Source organism: Myripristis murdjan, chromosome 9 (genome assembly GCF_902150065.1).
Source record: "Myripristis murdjan chromosome 9, fMyrMur1.1, whole genome shotgun sequence".
NCBI lineage: Eukaryota > Metazoa > Chordata > Actinopteri > Holocentriformes > Holocentridae > Myripristis > Myripristis murdjan.
In genome coordinates this window covers 3,797,017-3,818,865 of record NC_043988.1, presented here as the reverse complement: position 1 = coordinate 3,818,865, position 21,849 = coordinate 3,797,017, and the positions used below count along the sequence as shown (strand labels likewise).

The 21,849-nt window shown below is 39.0% G+C and overlaps 1 long non-coding RNA gene across 1 annotated transcript; it reads right to left on the bottom strand.

Annotated features, from left to right (window-relative positions):
• Window positions 1-1,164: 1,164 nt before the first annotated feature.
• On the bottom strand, window positions 1,165-21,616 carry LOC115365706 (uncharacterized). The gene is made up of 3 exons (XR_003928783.1): window positions 21,607-21,616; window positions 5,359-5,365; window positions 1,165-1,231 (listed from the first exon to the last, which is right to left on the bottom strand). It is a non-coding gene; the product is annotated as an uncharacterized LOC115365706 (long non-coding RNA).
• Window positions 21,617-21,849: the final 233 nt, after the last annotated feature.

Sequence of the window (21,849 nt, the reverse complement as noted above, 5' to 3'; positions counted from 1 at the left end):
ACAGTGGCACACTGCTCTCCATGTCAGACAAATTATAAACTGCTTGATTCATGATTTCTTAATTCATACCAGTCGTAGAGGTTCCAGCATCATATTAATCCCAAATTGTTGATTAGATTAAGAGTAGAGTAGATGGAACTGGGACTTTCATCTACAGCAAAAGGGTTCTAACAACTAAAAATATTGAAAATAATATGGCAAATAAGCAAAAAAGGATGGAGATGCAGCATCTTTATTGACCGACTCTCGCTGCACGATGATGACACAAAGTGCACATCACTAGCTATTTGCATTATTGATGTATAGATCAATAGTGGAGAGAACAAATACACAGAAATGAAGTGGCCTGGAGTGGTGATATGCACTGTCATTATCAGTTCACTGTTGCATGTTCAGCCCTGCGTTAATGACACTTTTCACTTCTTGTGGCTTGTGTGCATGCGCTATCCACACAGGAAGGTTTCCACATTCTGCCTTATGGCCATGTGTAACTGCTGACAGTCATAACACAGTCGAGCTGTAGAGATTGTTTTGCAAAGGTATGCATTCATGTTTTTATAGGTATTTATTCTGGGGTGTCTGGCAGTCTAACTGTGTGGTCAGACCAGACATGATGCATTTTTCTGACACGGCTTGATTAAATATACAAAGTCAATGCAAATAAAGTGAAGAGACAGCTGGGCAATGCCAATGACAGAAATTTCCTTGTTTCAAATGACATGCAAGCATGCAACGTTTGCATATTCACGTGAGATGAAATTTTTCAAAAATTTGCGGCCATATTCACGTGAATTCACAACGCAAAAATTTGCTTCATATTCAGTCTGAGCAAAGTATAACAGAGGCTTGGTCTGGGGTTGTCTGGGTTTGCAGCGTCGTTGTCTGTTGGATCTGTCGCAAATATCAAAGATGTTTTTGCTTGCACTTATTAGAGAGTTGTTGATATCAAAGCACTAATCATCCAGTGCCTTGCAAAAATGAGTGCTTAAACAATGGGCAGGTTTATTTTTATTTATTTATTTTATTTTTTTCTTGTGAATGCTTTGTTACTGTCCAGTGCATATAAACATGTTTTCATTATTAATTTCATATTAATTTGATAAGTTCATAATTTTGGAATACACTGCCTCAAAATTCTTTTTAGTTTTTTATTTTAATGACACAACAAACCCATCTGTTATTTAATCAATGGGTGCACTGAAAATGTTCCCTTAAAAACTACTGTAGGCTGCTGCTTTTGTGCACTGAAAACCACACAATTTGCTTTCTTTGGGGCAGTTTATTGCATATTTGTAATGCAGTCTAACATGCTCTATCTGAACGTGTTTCAGTTAGATACTGCCACCGTTTAATGTATATACAGGTATATTTTATTGTGTATTAAGGTGGCCCATCCTATACAATGAGCTTTATATCTGCTACCTTAAGTGTTAAGTGTTTCTTCAGGAGTTTTGCAGCTATACAATATGTTTTTTCTTCTCTTTTTTCTTTTTCTTTTCTTTTGTCCAATACAGTATACTCTTAAGCCAAAATCTGATTTCTGGAAATCAGTAGTAGTGCGGTATATTGAAATACAAAGTTTGTTCTATTTATTAGCTTTCTTGATTTGTTCAGTCTTGTTGATTCAGTGTATGACAGTCATACCGTCAGAAAATCCACCTGGCAACACTTTTTGTCCCCCCTGTTTCTCACACCCTCAAAGTTGTGCCTTGCAGTACCACTGATCTTCTCTGCTACTTTTCAATAATTTCCCATGAAGTGCCTTGTACAATAAACTGTATGTCATAGTAACACCAGTTTGCCAAATAAAGACTTTAAATGTTTTGAAAAAAAAAAAAAAAAAAAAAAAAAAGATGTGAGGCTACACAAATTCTGAAAGTGTGATTGGCTGATATGTCTTATGTTTTCGCACTGCCATTTTTACCGTTCCCATTGTGACTCTGCGTTGCATGATTTATATGTTATTATATTACCATTTTAACTAACTTTGGTGCACTAGTGTTATTCTGTGGGATTTAATCCACTCCTGCTGTGTAACTGTATTGTAAATGCTCACAATGTGGTATGTTTTTGAATATTGTACATATTGTATTATTTTGTTATTCTAGGATGCCTAACAACATCTGACATAGGAACTGCCCATGAAAACAAGCCTTTTGGCTAACTCGGGTGTATTTTTTTTTATTATTATTATTATTTTTTTTTTTAAATGTACATGGTCCATTCTCAAATAAACAATAAAACAAAGAAAGGTATACAAACACCAACTATATGGTTTATGCCAATATAAAAAATGACAAATCCTGGTACCCATTTTTTGTGTTATTTGATTTTTTTTGTGTCATTGCAATGATTTGTGAAGGTACTGTTGGGTCATTTCTTCCTAGAACAAGGTTATTATGCGTAAGTTACCAGCAGATGCTACCCGCTGGATCTACTTTGCATTTCATATAGGGGGAAAAAATACCATGGAAAGAACTATTTAATTTCCTCAAAAACATGAAAAGAGTACTGGGACTTTATTTATATTGGTATAATCTGCATTGTTGGAGTGTATTTATGTTCCTAAACTGTTATTTTGGGAGATGTTTCGCTATGGAAGTGAATGGAAAAATAGCAATCCAGTATTGTGGATTAGCAGCCCAGGGGAGCACAGAGCAGCTAAAGAGGAGATTTTACCTCCATGTGGACTCCCAGGTAACTATAACACCCAACACTCTACCAGAGGCTAGTTTTGCTTTAATTAATTTTCTTGACATGCATACCTTATGAATGTTTTTTTTTTTTTTTTTTTTTTTTTTTTTTTTTGTGTAATGCAACAACAACTACAGCTGTTACCAGTTCCTCTACAATTACCATTACTACAACCACTGACAGCACACTGCTGTTATGTATGACAGAGGGGCTTTCTTCTCTGGGAAAGATTCCAAGCTGCAAAATCAAATGCACTGTGTCCTTCCTTGAAAACAGCAACATAAATAGAAGACTAATTTTCTGAATATTTGTAGTGTGTGTGTGTGTGTGTGTGTGTGTGCCTGTGTGTGTGTGTGTGTGTGCCTGTGTGTGAAATAAGCACTCAGTTGATCTCACAATGGATTGTGCTAAAGCCCACCCCCATCAGCAGGTGGCTTCCACTTGTGTCAGTGAGTAAAGCATGCAGATAACCTTCAGGATGCTGAGAAGGCTTTGTGGAAACACACACCTTCATATCAGGCCATGAACCGCTCTTTGTTAACACATTTCGTATTGACTTGGAATAAATACAAATTTGAGCACGGTGTTGCAAGGACTCACTTCAGGTGTTGCAATTCTTGTGAGAATCACCCCAGATGCAAGAGCCAAAACCGTGTCTAAAGTGCTGCTTGTGACAAATATGCCCTTCACTTCTCTGACATGGCCATGGTCAGAGCCGTACGAGGGAATAAAAGGTGGGTAAATGTGACCTCCACTCTGCGTCACACAAAAAACAACAACTACTGTCATTTCAGAAACATATGAATCTACCTTTACAGTTGTCCTTTGATAGAAAATACCCTTAATATGACTTCCATAGAAGCATGTCAGCCTACAAACATGCTCAGCTTTGTTCTGTACAATAAAATGTGAAGTCCACTTCACCTGCCACTACTTCCCTGGCAGTGTTGGGGAATGTTACTTGTTATTTGTTACATTATCACATAATCTACAGCAGCCGATGTGCATGAAGAAAAATCAGGGACTTCAAAGAACCAGTATAAATAATTATGAAGAGTAATGGATTTTTCAAAGCCATTACTCTACATTCAATTTCAAATATATATGACTAACTGGACTGCTAGTGGACAACAGCTACTACTGTCACTGTTATGCAGCCCACAGTTTATGATGAAGATAGAATTATAAACTGATGTGAAAGCACATATCTTTGTAGATGGGATATGTCCTTATATAGATGATGCGGGTAGACCCCTGGTTGCTGCTAATAATGCCGCACTCCCTCTGAGCTCAGTACCGGCCCAGAGGCAGTGAAGCTAATGCTGTGTCCAATGAGGATGGTGAGCAAACTGAGTCCTGGACACTGAACGGTTTGCTTGTCTAGTTCACAATAAAATGGCACTTAGCCCGGTGCAACAGCCACAGCTCTTTGCAACAACAACGCTGCAAATGTCAATTTGGATAGGAAAGTCCACTCTACTACAATTCAAGCTCTGTTGTGTAAATACTAGGAGTTTACTCATTAATTGCATCAGTGCATCAATTATAAATTCTGCTGATTCAGCCAAACTGATTGGCTAAAACAATTAATGGAATGAATTGCTGAATCGTTCCAAAAAGGGGGAAAATTCTCTGAAATCAAATCATCCACCACTGAATCATGAGTCAAATTGAACTGATGTCTTTTGTAACTCAGTGCATGACTTTGGCCGTTGGGCCGGGCCTTGAGACGATATTTGGGCCGTGATTAACTAAAAGCAGGGACATAGCCATCTCACCGTAGAATGATATGTATGCATATGTTGTCATTACCTTATCAGAGAGATAGAGAGATCAATAGAAAAATCAATAACATATGATCTCTGCTTGCCTTTTATTCACATGCAGGGGCTACCTGGTGACAACGTTCGGCTCGTATTACATCAGTATATCACAGCTCCCATAAGCAATTGATTTTATAATAAAATCTTACAGACAATCAATAGTAATCAAGGTTATAAATCAAGAGTGTGGGCTATGTTAAAGTAGAGAAAGAGACAGAGAGGCTCTTCTCTCTGTATGAGGCATGGATGATCTGGTTCTATTCTTTGAACAAGCATATCAATCATTTTCAAATTGAAAGAGAGAGTAAGAGAGCCAGAAGTTTTCACTGAAATGAAAAATGAATTGCACAGACTAAGCTATGGTTAATGGTAGATTGTTAAAACAAATCAGTCATCCATTATTAACTGAAACCCAGGATGGACTTTTTTTTTTAATGCTTTTTTAAAATTATTATTATTTGCTATTAGTATTAGTGTTATTTTTAGATTACTTTTTAAAACTCTCTACATTTAAATTCACTAAACAAAATAATCATAGGCCCAAGTAACTTTTTTTTCTTTTTTTTTTCTTTTTTCTTTTTTTTTTGGTCAGACACAGATACATTTGAAAAGTCCATCTGGGGGCTAGTGGGCCTCTGAGGGCTACTGCTATAAAAGGTGCATGAGTGCACACACCACACATCTGCCCTGCTGAGCCAGCTGAGTGAGGGGACTGAGCGTCCCACCTTGGTGTGTGCCACAACACACTGGATAACCAAAGAATGTGCGGGCCAGGTCTCTATCGATAACACAGCACTGACCTCACTATTCCTGTCTTTGAAAGGAAGCGTCTATCAGCGACCCATGGTCTGCTTGTCAATCGCAGGCCGGGCACGTGATAAAGACAACAATTGGGAAAGGCCAGGACACTGTTTGTGCATCCCCAGGCAGGACGAGACAAGCCTCGCCCTCCGGCCAGCCCTCCCTCGGCTGCGATGACTGAAGAGGATGGCGTCTTGGACCAAGGAAGTTAAAAATTTGCACCTCACCACAGTCAAAGCCTACCGAAACAGTTTCCCCCACCCCCACGCCCTCTTCCTGGTTAGGGGAAACCTGACACTGCTCTGTTTTGGGACATTCCCTGGCAACTTAGATTGTAGGTCTGATAGGAACCAGGGAGGTTTCTTCATGTTTTTGTTGTGAAAGGCTCTAACCTGACACACATCATTTCAGTCAAATTTTGAAATGAGCTTTGAGTTGCTCAATATTTTGGAATAACACAAAAGTGACAAATTATGTGATGTTTGAATTCCATATTCATCATTGTCTAAAGATTGGATTTCACAAAATAGAGCACCTTCGCTGCAGAGAACACATGAAGTGAAATGTGAAACATCAGTGAGTAACATGGTTTAAGCCTTCTGTGAGTTTAGCCTACTATATGAGAACACACCATCAAATTCAGTTCAGTTCATTTGGCTATTTTTTTTTCTTTTTTAAACTTTAATGCGAATGATGACTTCCCAGCCAAAAAATACAAAAGATAAGAGGAAGTTCTGTTGATTATGAAGGGGAACAGAGCCACGGCAGCAGAGAAAAATACAAAAAAAAAAAAAAAAAAAAAAAAAAACAAGCATATGGTGAAGAGTTCCCGTTGACTGATGGATCTTCCAACTTCCGTGTTGGAAGGTTCCCACCTCTGTGTTGAATGTGTTCCTGTCCCTGAAAATGACTCACTAATGAGAGTCAATGACGATGACTAACGTTAGCCACTAATGCTAGCTAGCTGTCGTCATTTTGCTGTGACATCATGCACAGGTATTTTGGGGTCGTGTCTACATGGTGACCCTGCCTTCGCAAATCAAGGTTTTAACTCTTGCAGGTGCAGTTAAGGTTAAGGTGACTTTTCCATGTGGAAAATCGGACTGGTCCTTGTTCCACATTTCAATGCAAAGCTCAGTTACTCCACAGTTTTTTTTTTCCTTTGGTGACAAGTGGTCAGCTATGGTATTTTGCACTCAGGCACTAACATGACTGCACTGTATTTCTTCTGCTTGTAGTCGCTGTAGTTGCTCCTGTGAATGTAACCAGAGCAGCAGAGCATGTTTCCTGGAGGATCGGAGCCTGCTCACAGATGTTCAGAAGACAAAATGAGACAACTTTCAGAAACTGGCTGTTGGTTGACTTACAGTTGCATGATATCAGTAGAGTACTAGAATGGACATTTACTGATGTGAAAATATGTGTTCATCATTCCTTCATGTAGAGTGTATGAATACAAGAATGACAAGGGGTGGATGAGTAAACCATAAGGACAGACCCTATCACAACCTAGCTGTGCCCACAGTGTGGTCCACCAATCTCCTTATGGAGCCTCTTAATACAATAGCTGTATGGTAAGGCAATCATGTGGAGGTGTCCAGGGGAGGAAGCTGACTTCTGCACCACACCGAGGGTGGGATCACTGGAATCATATTGGAAAGCCGAGCTAATCTTGGCAGCAAGGTCAAGCAGCTGCTGGATAGTCACCTGCCTTGGAGACTTGCCAGTGTCTAATTGAAATGTTGTGATAAATTTCCTCCGCAGGTCAGATGTTACGTGCTGCCCAAGCAGGGGTCAGGCCGGGGTGTGTGTGTGGGGGGTGTGTGTGTATGTGTGTGTGTGTGGGGGGGTGGTCTCCTTTGGGATCCGCTCTTGATTTTTATAGTGTCCACTTATTTGCTCAGTGGAGATGATGTGCTCAGGACTCAGTTGATCCTCCTCAACTAGCAGGGTTAATGGTGGCTGCCAACAGAACACACAGAGATAGCCTGCATCTTTTGTTTTATTTCAGGAGAATTAATGAGGATCAATGAAGTGAGTAATTCATGCTTTTGTTAGCGGGCGCAAAGTTCAGGGGTCAGAGAATAAACCGGAGTTCTCAGCGAGATATGAGTGGCTGAGGATAACAGCAGGTCATTATTTAAACCTGACATGGTCAGACTGAGAGGCTGTGGGGCCCAACTGTCTTTTACGACATCAGCTGTGACATCGAACATGGTGCCGTCTTTGTGATGCTAAAGGAACTGACTGCTGGAGGTAAATGAACAGTTGTAGGATCTCCTAATGCCCACAGACACGTGGCTTGTGGGTCTGGCTGGGGGCATAAAGACGTAGGACAAGCATGGAGAAACCTGGGGAGACAAGACTGGTGGCCGAGCCGTCAGATGGGACTGCTTGTAACTTGTTGTTTTAAAGGCTCGTCAGAGAGTGAGCCATTGTCATGCACAGAGACAGGGAAGAAAGAAAAGTCACTAGAATTTGTTATTGTCATTTAAAGATGTAGATTTAGGTGAACATTTGGCAGGTGGCAGACTTAACAGGCTACAAATGCGAAGCACTTAGTGAAATGCATGAGGAAGAGATACCTGCAGCTATTGCTGAATTTTAATCAGTTTTATATTATACATGTTACCTAAATTATATTACATTACATCATGTTGTTGTTGTTTTTTTTATTTCAAACTTTAGGAAATGTGAATCTAGTGCTTCAGTTATTAAAACTGCATGATGATCTACAACTGCAGGCTATACATACAGACATATAAATAATTAACTGTACTCGACCTTTTAACATTATTTCCATCAAGTATTGAGACTGTAAGATTGTGGATAAAATCGAGCATAATAGGCAAAACATGCTCATATTATAGTGTAAGAGAAAAGTCAAGTGGTACAGTCAGTGCGAGTCTTCAACCTACTTTCCTCCACAAAACTGTCAGTTATGTCAAAAAGTGGTTTAAAAAATGACTGCTTGAAAGCCATGACATTTCCATGACATCTGCATAGATTACCACTACTATTCAATGCACAAGTATCTCTATAGATTATCATGCAGTAACAGCTTGACATGTAATTGACAGGGGCCTCAGCATATTTACACTTCATTTGAATAATTTATTCCTCTTCTTTTCAGCATTTCCAATGAGCACAGGAAATCAAATTTTCAAAGTTATTAAGTCCATTAAAGTTGAATAGGAATTAGGAATTACGTGGCAATTGACATTATTTAACCTTCAGTGCTGTGCAGGCACTCTGCACTATACTGTACTGTAATGCTGTCCTGGACTTGATACAATGTGAGTTTACAGAAAAAAATTAATTCAGGCTCAATAAATTAATAAATAAATAAATCTCAATATATTTGTGATATAAGGTGTTAAGGTTATAGATCAGTTCATCTTTAAACAGGTTTTACAAGGAAAACCCTTCATTTTTTAAATCTTTATTTATTTATTTATTTATTTATTATTTTTTATTGTCAATTTCCATCGTTATTTACACCTAACATAATGGAACCACTTTAATCCAGTTCCCCATGTATGAGACAAACAAAAAGCTCAAAGAAAGAGACATCAAATAAGCAGCCAGTAGCCCTGCAGAGTCCTCATCTTTGACATGAGGTAGTCTATGACATTATCCATAAAAAACAACACTAATCCTGCCTAAATAATCCTAATCCCGTCCAAACAAACGGAATAAATCCTTGCATAAAGATACATCTGTCAACAGGGAGCGGGGGTGCAGCTATTTAAACAGACCTGACATGGAGGCGGGTGCATGTCACCCAGAGAGGAACAATTGGGTGAACAACTCCCTCATGGCCCATATTCAGCCTGGAAGCCATGTGGCACAACAAAGCCTGTACGTCCTGCTGCCGGCCTCCTCTCACTCTCACAGCAGTGCATTGTTAACACCCAGCAAGCCTCTGTATTGACTTTACGACCCCTTGCCTTGGTGGTGATAGAGCCACAGCATTAGCATCCCTGAGACGAGACATGCTGGAAGCCCGTCCAGCCACAGGCAGATGGACTCTTAATCTGATTGCATCAGTTTGGGGAGAGACTGCAGCCTTTTGTCAGCCCTGGACAAATCTAACACAGTCGCATGAAACTTTGTGAAATGACAGCAAGCCCAGAAATGAGGATATCTGCTTCAGACACAAACAATGCCACGATTACATTCCTCCACCATGAAAGGGTTGGGGTTAAAGGTATAGTTCATCCATATTGAAAAATATTATTTTATTTCCCTTCCCTCCTGACTGTTATGTAGGACATATAATGCAATCTTTCTCTCATTATTACTGAGTGCTGGATACTGACTCGATGCTGCAGATCCTAACAATTAGCCTCCTGCCATTGAAATGGACTTCCCCCCGGCTAACATGCTTGAAAATAACCACCTTAACCACCCCTCAAATTGTAAAATAAGCAATGCCTGGGCTTGATGATGTTTTTCAGAATTTTTACAGACTGAAATGATGGAAAAAATATAAAATTAAAAAATAAAATAAGAAAGTAGAACTAGTTTCTTGCACGGGCCCAGCTCTCTGCGCTGGTCCTCAGTTACTACGGTGGCTGGCAGGTGCCTGAAAGGTACGTGAAACGTGTGGTAGAGCTGAGTGTGGGAAAACAAAAAGCTAGCCAAAAAGCTCCTCCAACATGTGTACTTCTGTTTAATGAAGACAACAAATGATAACAACCTCAAGCAATCTAGTTCTGTTTCTGTGGTGGCTGCTGCTCCTCTGGTGTGGAGGGATACAAGAAGTGCAGAAGTTACCGGATCTGTCCGGATGTTGATAACATAAAAGATAATTAAAAACAGTAATTTGAATGAAACCATGTATGCATTTTAGTTTTGGAACACAACACTTATAAAGTGATGCTAAACATTCTTTGAGTGAATTAAAGAAGACTGTTAGCTGGGGGGAAGTCCAGCTCAATGGCTGGAGGCTAACAGTTAGCATTTGGAGCATCCAGCCAGTATCCAGCACTCAGTAACAATGAGAGGAAGAGAGCACCACTACTGTACTACAGAACAGCTAGGGGGGAAGGGAAATAATATCACTTTTTTCAAAATGAGGGAACTATCCTTTTAAAGTTGGGGCTAGGTTTAGCCAAGGTTTTGGTTGTGGTAAAATAAGGAAACAACAACAACAACAACAACAACAACAACAATTATTAGAAAAACAAAATATTAGAAGGGCATCATCACCAAAATAATCACCTAAACCTGCTGTTGGATAATAATGTTCATGACCATCTCTAATACCTGTGTTTAGATGGCAGCTCTAATAGTGGCGAGCATCAATATCATTTCAAAGTTTATGAAAAAGTAATTATTATGGCTGTGGTTCAAAAGCACAAGCTAATGTAATTGGCCTGGTGACCCCTATCTGAAATTATTCATAGTGCTACAGCATGGAACAGAGGACAAAATTGCACTGAATGAGTAGACACTCAGGCTTGGAGTGTTAGCTTAATAATAGTAGTACTAGTAGTAGTACTCTAGTCCATAAGTAGTCCAAGAGTACAGTGTGACACTGAGATTTCCTGCCTCAGATGGTTGCAGAGTGAGACCTTGGGATAAAGCATCAGCTAATTGTCTATGCCGCAGATTTTTTCTGACTGTAGTATTGAATTAATATATATAAAACTTCTGGGTCATAGTGAATTGTTAATGTTTTCAAAAAAGTGTCCATTTTGAATTTTAAATTATTATTGTGCTAAAAGGACTCGATTATTTTGAACATTATCAGAGTTGTGGTGACAGGTTATTTAATCTGACATATGCACAACTACAACCAAAACATACACAGCCTCTGTAAGACTCAAAAAATATACTGGAATCCAGTTTTATTTTGCCCACAAACCAAACTCAGCACTCTGCCCTATTGTTTCGAGCCTGTTTCCCCTGAATTTTAATCTACCACTCATATAGCTCCCCAGTGGGCCTCTAATTAGATCCCAGCACTTCTGCATTTGTGCTGACCTCCGGGGTCAATCATCAATCCATCACAGTGTCTGGAGTCTCAGAGCCAGCGAGGCTGAGAGCCACCCAGCAGGCTTTACCAGGGCCAAGCTGTCCTTTCACTTTCACTTTGGTTTCACTGGGATACTGCCTTCCTTAAGGGAGGCTCACAGGTTTCATCTTGAAGCCATATCCATTGTTTGGACTGAGGCATTTATCTTGACCTGATACAGTCGACACTGTATCAGGGAGACTGGTAACCCCACTGTCGAGAAATCTCAGCTGAGAGACAGATAGATGTATATATATATATGTCATGTAATGTTTAATAAAAACAACTACTGACATTAGCAAAACAGATGTCAAAGATAGATGGTGATTTTGACTGTATGAAATGCAGTAAGAGTTCAGTGCTTTTACCTTTATTTTTCCTAATTTTTCCCCTTTACCCTTGGCAGCCATTGTGACCATTCTGCCTAAATATGACTGAGAGATTGGTGTCCAGAAAACTGGCATTTGTCCAACAGCACTGAGGGCCTCAGACAGTCCTGTTACTGTCCTGTTCAAGCTAAAGTGGTCTAAATATATTACTTTTAAATATGATTTTATCTATATATCTATATATCTATATCTATCTATAGATATAGATCTATCTATCTATCTATCTCTCTATCTATCTATCTATATATATATATATGTGTGTGTGTGTGTGTGTGTGTGTGTGTGTGTCTGTTTCTAATATACTGGCAGTAGAGAATGAACTGAATGTTTTGCTCCATTCCTTGCATTTGTATGAAGTGCATCTGAGTAGGCAACAGCTGGAGTGAGTAGGACTCAGCTGGGTTCAGGGTGATAGTGGTTGAGCATGGCTGCTGCAGGGAGCAGGGGCTGTATCACACAAACCTCCCTATCTTAAATCTTGAGACAGGACAAGTCGGCTCCCAGTTTTCATATTACAGAAGCAAATCTTAACTAACTTCAGGAATACTATCTTACCTTACTTCAACCTGTCTTATCACAGCTTAGGAAATGCTAAATATTCAATTCAGCTTCAGTTATTAACTTTTACATGTGTTAACTAGCAAATGATGTTGTGTTGTGGATGATTTGTGGAGACAATTAAAGATACGCTCTTTTGGAAAAATTTTCCATTTTCTCTTACTATATTAAGTCCTTACACTATTATGCTTACTAACTAAATATATAATTTGAGACATTTTTTCGGGTCTGTTATAAGCTTTTTGGAGAATAAGGTTTGATATTTTATTTGTTCTGTATGAGATTAAAGAGGATAAAACAAGATAGTATGTTTATTTTTTTGTTTGTTTTTGGCTGCTGAAATGAAAGGGAAGAAACCGCCTCTCCACTCCAGAGCAAATTTTCTAGTAGAAGCTGGTGTGCTATCTTCCCTATCCCAGGTAAAGCTGCATAGACACCATAAAGAAAAGCTGACCTTTTAATAGAAACTCAACCATTTTCTCAGCAGTTGTTTACCATACTAGTTCTTTTTGTTCCCCCTTTTTTTTATCATACAGTTCTTCATTCTTGGAGACGGAGGATATGAACAGCTTCACATCCATGCTGGTTCTGGACACGTGACCCCAAAAGCTGGTTGCTGAGTTGTCTTTCAGCTTCCAAAAAGAAAAAAAAGAAAGAAAAAAAAACAAAAACGAACAGATGCGACTGTGGTATTTCAGACTCGGTGTGAAGAAGTTCATGGAGATGTATTCAAATCTTATCATTCATGTTTTTCGTGCTGAAAATTCAGACTTGGTTTGAATAGACCTTTCCCTTTTAAAAAACGGTATACAGAAAATTGCCTGTTAATCTTTAAAGGCTGTTTTCCTAAACCAGGTCTTAACCTTAATCACCATAGCTACCAAACAGCTGAGCCAGGATGCCCGAGTTAGGACCTTTCTGTAATATGAACTCAGTCTATGTCCCAAAGGACAACATTCAGCAACAAGAACCCTCAACGTTGATTTTTTTTATTTTTTGAAATTGTTGAAAAATGTACTTGTGAGGAGAGCTGCTGCTGTCCAGCTATTTGACCGAGCCGGTGTGTTTCCAGCAGCAGGTCAATCAGTCCAGCAGACAGAGCAGTAGATCATACCGTGCAGCGCGGCTCTAACCAGCCTCTTGGTCACACTCTTGTTGTGTCTACAGTGACAAATGGCTGTGTCTTTGATTGAGATTAGTGAGGTGGGGCCCAGGCCCCTTTGATGAACCAGAAAATGAAATGATTACTATTGGGCTCCTATCGACTGCACTGGTGGCGACACTCTTGCTTCGTCCCAAAGGTTAATTGGACTTGAACCCAGAAAATCAAGAGGTTAAGCAGGGTCAGCGTGACAGCAGGTCCTTCTGGGAACAGCCTCTCAAATGGCTGCTAATCAGATTTGTCAAGGGGCTTTCCTTATGATAATGCTTCCTTGTGCCTCTATGTTGTTGCTGCACCACACTACAATATTGATTCTCATATAATAACATTATCCTTGCCAACTGCTGGAGGGCAATTATATTCACTTACCAGCGGGCACGAAAATACTGCTTCCCTGCTGGTTTTCTCTTATTTATATTGGTGTTTTGTGTCTAACTGTTGGTGTATTTTTGTAGGTGTGTGTGTGTGTGTGTGTGCAGGAGAGAGAGCGAGAGAGGGATGTTGCCACCAGAATCTCTGCGTGATGAAAAAGGACCACCTCTCCGTTCTGCTGCAGTTTGATGAGCCTCATTAGGATTTCCTTTAGGAAGCAGTAGGTTTCACAGAATTTGTCTTGTCTTGGCTGACATGATCTAAAAACCTGATAATGAAAGGCATCTGTGATACAATTACTGTCACTGAGACAGCAGTTGTCTCTTGTATCTGTTTACACTGGGAGGGGTGGGGGGTGGGAGGGGGGCTCTTACCGTTAAGATCACATAATGGGTGGGATGCAAAATATGCCATGTCATCATTTGTGTTTTGTCATTCACTTTATTAGGATTAGCAATGATGCAGCATTTTTTTAAAAGAGCGAGCTGAACACAATGTCAGCATTTCGGACGCCCTTTTCAGAAGACATGCAGTCAAAGACTCCAGCCAGACAAACTGTGCTTGGTGTTTGGTAAGTGGCATCACCAGGAGCCCACCACTGATCTTGACACACACACACACACACACACACACACACACACACACAGAGAGAGATGCACACACATTGTATCATAATACATTCATAATTAGTTTCATTATTATTATTATTATTATTTTAGTTTTTCTCACCCTCACAACAAATCCACTTTATTTATCTTTATTTTAAATATTTTTTTAGTAGTTTTCTGTCTTTTTTTTCTACAATGTTTTTTGTGATTTTAAACAATTTTAAATTTTCATGTATGCTAATATTCAGATCATTTTTTCTTGTAATTTGCAATTTTTTGTTCGGCATTTTTCTCCCTAATGTTCAGATTTTTTTTTTTTTTTTTTTTTTTGTACTTTTGGTTTCTTTCTACTTTTTCTGTGTCACTTCTTCCTAATTTGCCTTTTCCCCCGTGTTTTGAAAGAAATCAAGTGAATTTGCTCAGGTTTGTCTTGAGTGTGGTCTACTGTCAGATTGAATTTTGATAAAACAAAAACAAACAAACAAACAAAAAAAATAAATAAATTAAATGAAACTGCGTATCGTTACAGCAGCGGCCCAGGTTCAGTTCCAGCTTGAGCCCTTTGCTGCATGTCATCCCACCTTGTCTTTCCAGTTGATCTCTACTGTCACTGTCCAAAGTGGAAGTGCCAAAAAAAAAAAAAAAAAAAGGAATGTAATTAGTATCAAAGAAGTAGTGCTTGGATCATGTGACACTTTTAACACCCTCATAGGTCAGGATGTACACATGTGAATGCTCTTGTAGGGAAAACCTACTGTAAAGCTACTATATATATATTTTTTTTTTTGCTATCAATATATCATTGCCAAATTGTGACACCTTAGTAGCATTAGGTAAACAGATGAGCACATGGTTTGGCGTTTGCTGTAAAGTGAGCTCCCTCCGTGCCCAGAAGCAAACCCAACCCAGAAGATCAGAGCTATTATCCTAATGTCCTTCAATTAATGTGGCAATGATTTATTGATGTTAAAATTCGACGTCTAAAACAATAAAGCTCATTAAATACAGCTGCAGGGTGATTGCTGAGTGGACATTCATCGCTGCATTACTGTTTACAGGATGGCGATTATGGCTAATATAATTGGTTCTATATAAGTATTTTGCTCCTTGGTCATTTGAGTTTATGGTGATGACCGGTGAAGTGTGGTGTGAGTCCCGTTTGCCTGAGGAAGGTTTGTGCTGACATGGCTGATGTGACTCCACTCAGGCTTCAATTGTGTGTTAGTTAATGTTGGCTGATAAGTTTTGTGACACGGCAAGGCTCAGTGGGCTCTAGAGAGATCTCAGATTTTATGGAAACGCAAGTTGAAATGATTTGTTCAGGTCCTCTCAGTGGAGATTTATGGGTGCCATTTTTACTTAGTCATAATTCTAATCATCAAATCCATAACATCGTTTGGACTCGTTTAAATTTGAATCAATAATAGCTATAACAAAATCATGTCAAAGTGTCATGTTGTCAAAATGGACATTCTTGCTTTATATATTTGAAACTAAAAATAAAGCATCAAACACGGAGACATAAATGAGATCTCTATTCTCACAATCCTAATTAGTGAACGTGTTACTTTTCCTTATTATTAAAATATTCTCATTTAGTCATACTGCATGAACTATTATTATTACCCCTGTTCATGCCATTAATGATTATTATAATTTCAACTGAGCATACTGATAATGTAATTTTCCATTATTCACTCATGATAACTATGTAGAACACATAAATAACCTGTTATCACCAGTGAAAATGCTGCATATATAAAATGCACCAACAATCAAAATGTTAATTCTAAATGTTCAGTTCAACCAGTGAAAAATCTTTTTCATTAAATCTATATTTTATTCATGACTAATTGACTGCAAGATAATTGCAAAATAATTCCAAAGATATGTGTAATAATTCTTTGTTTGAAGCTGTTTATTGTTAACTTTAATGCAGCTGTTGCTAATCATTATGTACTTGTAATTCAGGAAATCAGTTTTGACTAGTGATGATTCCAGTAGGAAATCTGTAACAGTAATGGAATTGCGAACACATTGGTTCTGTTCTGTAAAATATGTGTGCATTGATACAAAAATTGGCATAAACATTGGTAATATTGCAAACTGATTATGTGGGGTCAATTTAATTTAATTGAAAAAGGAGACTAACATGTCTATAGTGGATGTCTGTCGAATAATGCAAACTTTTACACTGGTGAACCCAAATTTCTGGCACCTTCTGGGTCAGACAATAAATTCTGTCTATCTATCTATCTATCTATCTATCTGAAATTACATTTGTTAACTATTATTGATATACATTTTGAGGTGTTAAGCCTAAGTTTCAGATCTCTGACAGAGAAACTCTGACTTGTCTCATTAAAGTTTGATGTCTCCCAACTTGTTTTTAATGACTACAGAAAAGGTACAGAAAGTATAGTACAGAAATCTCTAAATCAAAAACAAAATTTAACTTGTTAAAATGTAATTACAGCTGGTCAAAATTGTTTAGTAGATCAGTGCATCATTCTGATTGGTAATTATTATGTCATACCAGTGAAAATATAAGTTTGATTTGCTAAACACTGAATAGTGAGCCTGAGTGATTTTGTTAAAACACAATCAGCATAAACTCTGTGTGTATTTGAGCTATAGCGATCAAATCAAAATGAGATGAAATTATGCTTACCTGTTTAACTATCAACCTCAAATGGCCAACATGACATTACATAGATAATAATCTCACCATTTCTGAATATTGATTGTTTAGACAAAAAGGAAATAACTGTATATAAACGTTTGTAATGGTTGGTCCATGTATATTTAAGCTACAGGCCAGATAAATAGGCCATGTTTGTTTGAGCTAGCATCACAGAAGCTACTAGATAGCTAGCTTGCTAGGCCTCAGATGAAAAAAAAAAAGCACCCAAATATAATATTAATGAGTGCACACACCTAAGAAAGCATCAGACACACTACAACAATAAAATCATCAAACAGCTATGTGCCCCTTTAATATAGCCCTACTTCCTGCAGGGACCATGCAAATCTGTGTAGCTCATGTGCTGTGGGTAGACATTCTACTTGAAGTGCTAGGAACCATTCAACATTACAGAGAACTCCACAAGACCTACCCAATGATTTTTTCATGCCACTCATGGATAATTACATGACTGCCATCTTCACCTCAGCCAGCATCATAATGTACTGGTGGACAAGCATCCAAGAGTCTGCAAGCCTCCTTTTGTCTCTCTTACTAGGCTTATATATTTATTATTATTTTTTACATATTTCTGGACCTCTGTGTTTGCACATGGATTGAGGAGTGGCTGGTACATGTACGTGCCAATGCGACAGAGAGAGGATTTTTGCCAGACTAGATTCACAGCTTATCCGCGTGTCTGATTTATCCTGAGAGTTTTCTAACCAAAAAGCAAACTGGAGTGTGTTCTTTGGTTCTTGGTGACCTCTGTTTTATTTCATCACTTTTTCCCCTCTTCTATAGGTATCTCTCTCTCTCTCTCTCTCCTCCACCTGCCCCCTCTGTCTCAACACATTTTCTTGCTCCTTCATGTCTTTCCTACAGTCACCCCCCTCCCCCCACACACACACACATCCTTCCTTCCTCCCCCCTTCCACTCTTCCTTTCTATATTTTAAGTCCACATTTCACAAGAGAGGAAATACAGGGTGGAGGAAGAGGCAAGAGGGGAAGGCCAGGTTAACTGCATCTCTACTTCTCTGTCCTCCTGCTGCCATCTATAATAAAATTGTTAGCATGTCAGCTGGAGCTGGTCGGATGCCCTGAGTGCTGCTATGCCATGCGTGAGGATTCAGCCTGCTGCACTTCTTGATGGAGACTCTCAGAGGAAGGCTGATGCCTGCATGTCCCTTAACTATACTACTACTACCCCCCTCCCAGGCCAAGCCAGAGAAACAGATAGAGGATGAATGGGAAAGGTCAGTAGTGCCTTTCCTCTGAGACATGTCAGCCCTGGTCCTCGGTGACACCATGACCCGGCAACAAGGCGACCATCAAACGAAGGGGGCTGGAAGGTGAAGAAACAGTAGGACCTTTTATTTGTTGGTGACATGACCTATCATCTCCTGAACGCTTACAAAGAGCGGGAGAGGAGAGGGACACAGAGGGCGCAAAAACACAGCAGAGGACCCAACACACCACTAGCATATGATAGCCTCCTCCAGTGGTGCTCCAAAGTCCATTGAATGATGAGATCATTCATTTCAATCAAAATCTTACCATTCTAAAGGACCATACCAGTGATTTTGCATGTTTGGCCTGTTTACTACAATTTCCCCACATTTTACATTGCAACGAACCATTTTGTAAATTGTACGAGGGTACTAAAGACAAAATATAACATATAAAAATCGAAATCCCTCAATTTTCAAATTTGATTTTTTTTTTTTTTTTTTTTTGCCTGACACACCCACCTTATAATGTCCCGCTGCTGTGGCTAATAAAACCATGGAACTGATAAAGCAAACATTACAGGAGCTATATTCCTGTGGAGGGGCCGTTTCACTCTGTCCAATTTCAAGTCATCCAAACACAGTGCTACTGCTTTTGGGGAAACTAATTGTAGAGCAATGAATGTAAAGTGAAATATCTACGAAAATATGTATACTATACTGCTGTGTTTCTGCTACTGTTTTCCCGAAGCAAGCAGCCATATTTTAGCTTTTATCCAGCCATTGGTTTCCTTTCATTTCACTACGATATGAAAATGAACTTTCAGAGACTTCAGACTTTCTTCACACCAGTATTCCATCACCGTAATAAAGTCGTCCACATTAGTTTTCCTAAAAGCAGCAGCACTGTTGTGTTTAGATGACTTGAAATTGGACAGAGTGAAACGTTCCCTCTGTCATTGCAACATGGGCTCTGTGGTCCTGAGGTTCAAACTCAGAGCTGAGACCCTCAAGGCCCCTCTGCACATAGTCGCAATAGTGTTATACTGCTACTGAGTTGGACAGTCTGCAAGAAGCATGAATTGACCTTTAGGAGGAGTGAACAGTGCTGTCAATCTTGATGGGTCAAGCATTGACTTGGCAACAGTTCCTCAAACATGAGCACTAGGAGCCTTATTTCCTAAAATATATTCTCATACAACTAAACTGAGGGGAACATATTTTTGTTGTGCATTATGATTGTTTGTAATGTATCACTGTATTTGGTACTTATTATCTGTTTATACTGTTTATAGTGTAAATTATGTTTCATATTTTGCTATCCACTCTGTAAATTATGTTTCATATTTTGCTATCCACTTTGCTGCTGTAATACGTGAAATTTCCCCATCGTGGGACTAATAAAGGAATATCTTATCTTATCTTATCTTATCTTATCACAAGAAAGTGTGTAATCCTGTAGTTGCAGGCAAGTGGGGTGGCAGATGGGGTTACTAGGTTACATTGCTGTAACCAAGTGTTTTCTATGCCTAAACCTTAAATTTCCCCTAACCTTAACCAGGTACTTTTGGTGGCTAAAGCAATGAAAATGACTAAAAAGCCAGATAATGCAAGATATGTTGATTAGAAGGGTATTTGTGATTCGTCAGAAACAAATGTAATCCGCAACAAAATACCTCTAACTGTAATTAAGCATGCAGTTTAGTTGTATGGGGACACAATTTTTAGGAGACAGGGTTGGCATTGGAGGGCTAAAAAAAAAAAACAGCCACCACCAATTAAAAACTGCAACAACAAACGGCAAAATAAATGAAGAGGTGCGCACCCTTAGCATTAGTTAAGGAGAATACAACACCTTGAGTGCCTCTCTAGCACCTTAGCCAGAGCACCGCCAATGTCCCGGTAAACTCAGCCAAAAATAAAGCAAGACTCCAAAAAGATTAAAACAAAGATTTTTAATGAGGCAGACCTTGCACATTTGGCTCTTCAGATTGTGTAAAAGGAAACAAAAAGCAGCCCCTGAATTTCACAGTTTATGACCTAACCTGTGGAAAGTCCCAGATTGTCCTTGGTAGTCGATGAAGGCCATAGCACTCTTACTTGTGAGGGGTTCTGTACAGATCAGGACAGACTGCTGGAAGGACACAACTTTTTTCTGAGACAGTTCTGCCATGACAAGCTAAATTAGCCTTCTCATATTGGACGGTAGGACTTTAAATGGGGGTCCATGAATCTAAATAGGGCGTCCAACATGAAAACATTTGACAGTCCCTAACCTGTACCTGTAGATGATACATGAACCTGCTTCCCTTCAGTTCATAAAAGTCCACACTGAAGCAGTATGGCCACTCTGCCACTCCTGTCCTTCATATCCTGGCCCTTTGTTTTATTTTCTTTTATTCAATTCTATTGTATTTTCTTTTCTTTTTTGCAGTAAGACGGCACAACCACTAGATGACACCATGAGATAACCTCACTTTTTTGATTTATTAAAATGTTGAGGAGTATATTAATATCTATTCAGGATACGAGTAGTTTCATGACTGTGTTAGGTTGATTGATGGATATGTATATCTTCTATATGTACTGCACATTAAATCTAGGGTGCATGATGACGACAGCCCAAAGCCCAATCAGCTCTGCTCTCCGGCCGCTCCTGCACACTGCCATGGAGGAGCAGAGCTTGTACCGCAGCTTCTTCAGGCTGTATCTCCCATTTGATTTCACTGCATGGCAGATTAGAGTGCAGACATACTTACTGTATTGTCTGCACTTAAAAGGAGTATTACAAGCATGTAATTAGCCTATATATATATATATATATAGGTATATAGATATATATATATAGAGAGAGAGAGATATAGATAGATAGATGAAACATACAAGGTTATATGGACAGCAGTCTTTAGGGGGGAAAGACAGTGACAGCATGGCTCCATCCCCCCATTCCAGCCTCTTTTCTCTGACCGTTACTATGGGGAATAATTGAATTGAATTTCAGGCCATTGTCAACCTGGTGGGAATCTAACACTTGTGCCATCCACCGTCTTTTACAAGAATTTTTATAGAATGACAGTGAGATGCATATGAGAATTGCCGTTTGCTTTTTTCAGTCTGACTGAGCTGTAAAAGTGTATTGAGGGGATTTGTGCTGTACAGTGGGCAACTACTGGTGAATTATCTTTGAATTCATGTTAATACTTTGAACTAAATGCAATGCACATCTATACTGTCTATAGCGTGGCGTATTTCATACACATTACTTTTGTAATCTCCCATAACAACGCTAATGTACGTGGGTACACCTGATTTCAGTTTTTAAAAGTGCTCACAAACAACTCCATTAAAAAGATCAATAATTTCAGAATGAGCCTACTTTGGAATACTTTGAAGGCAGTATATAAGAACCTCACTGAAAGTATTTAATCATTTAACATGGTTATGTAGTTTAGGAATTTGAATATTAAAGAGTAAGAATAAGCTGCAGAAAATTAGATAGCATGGCT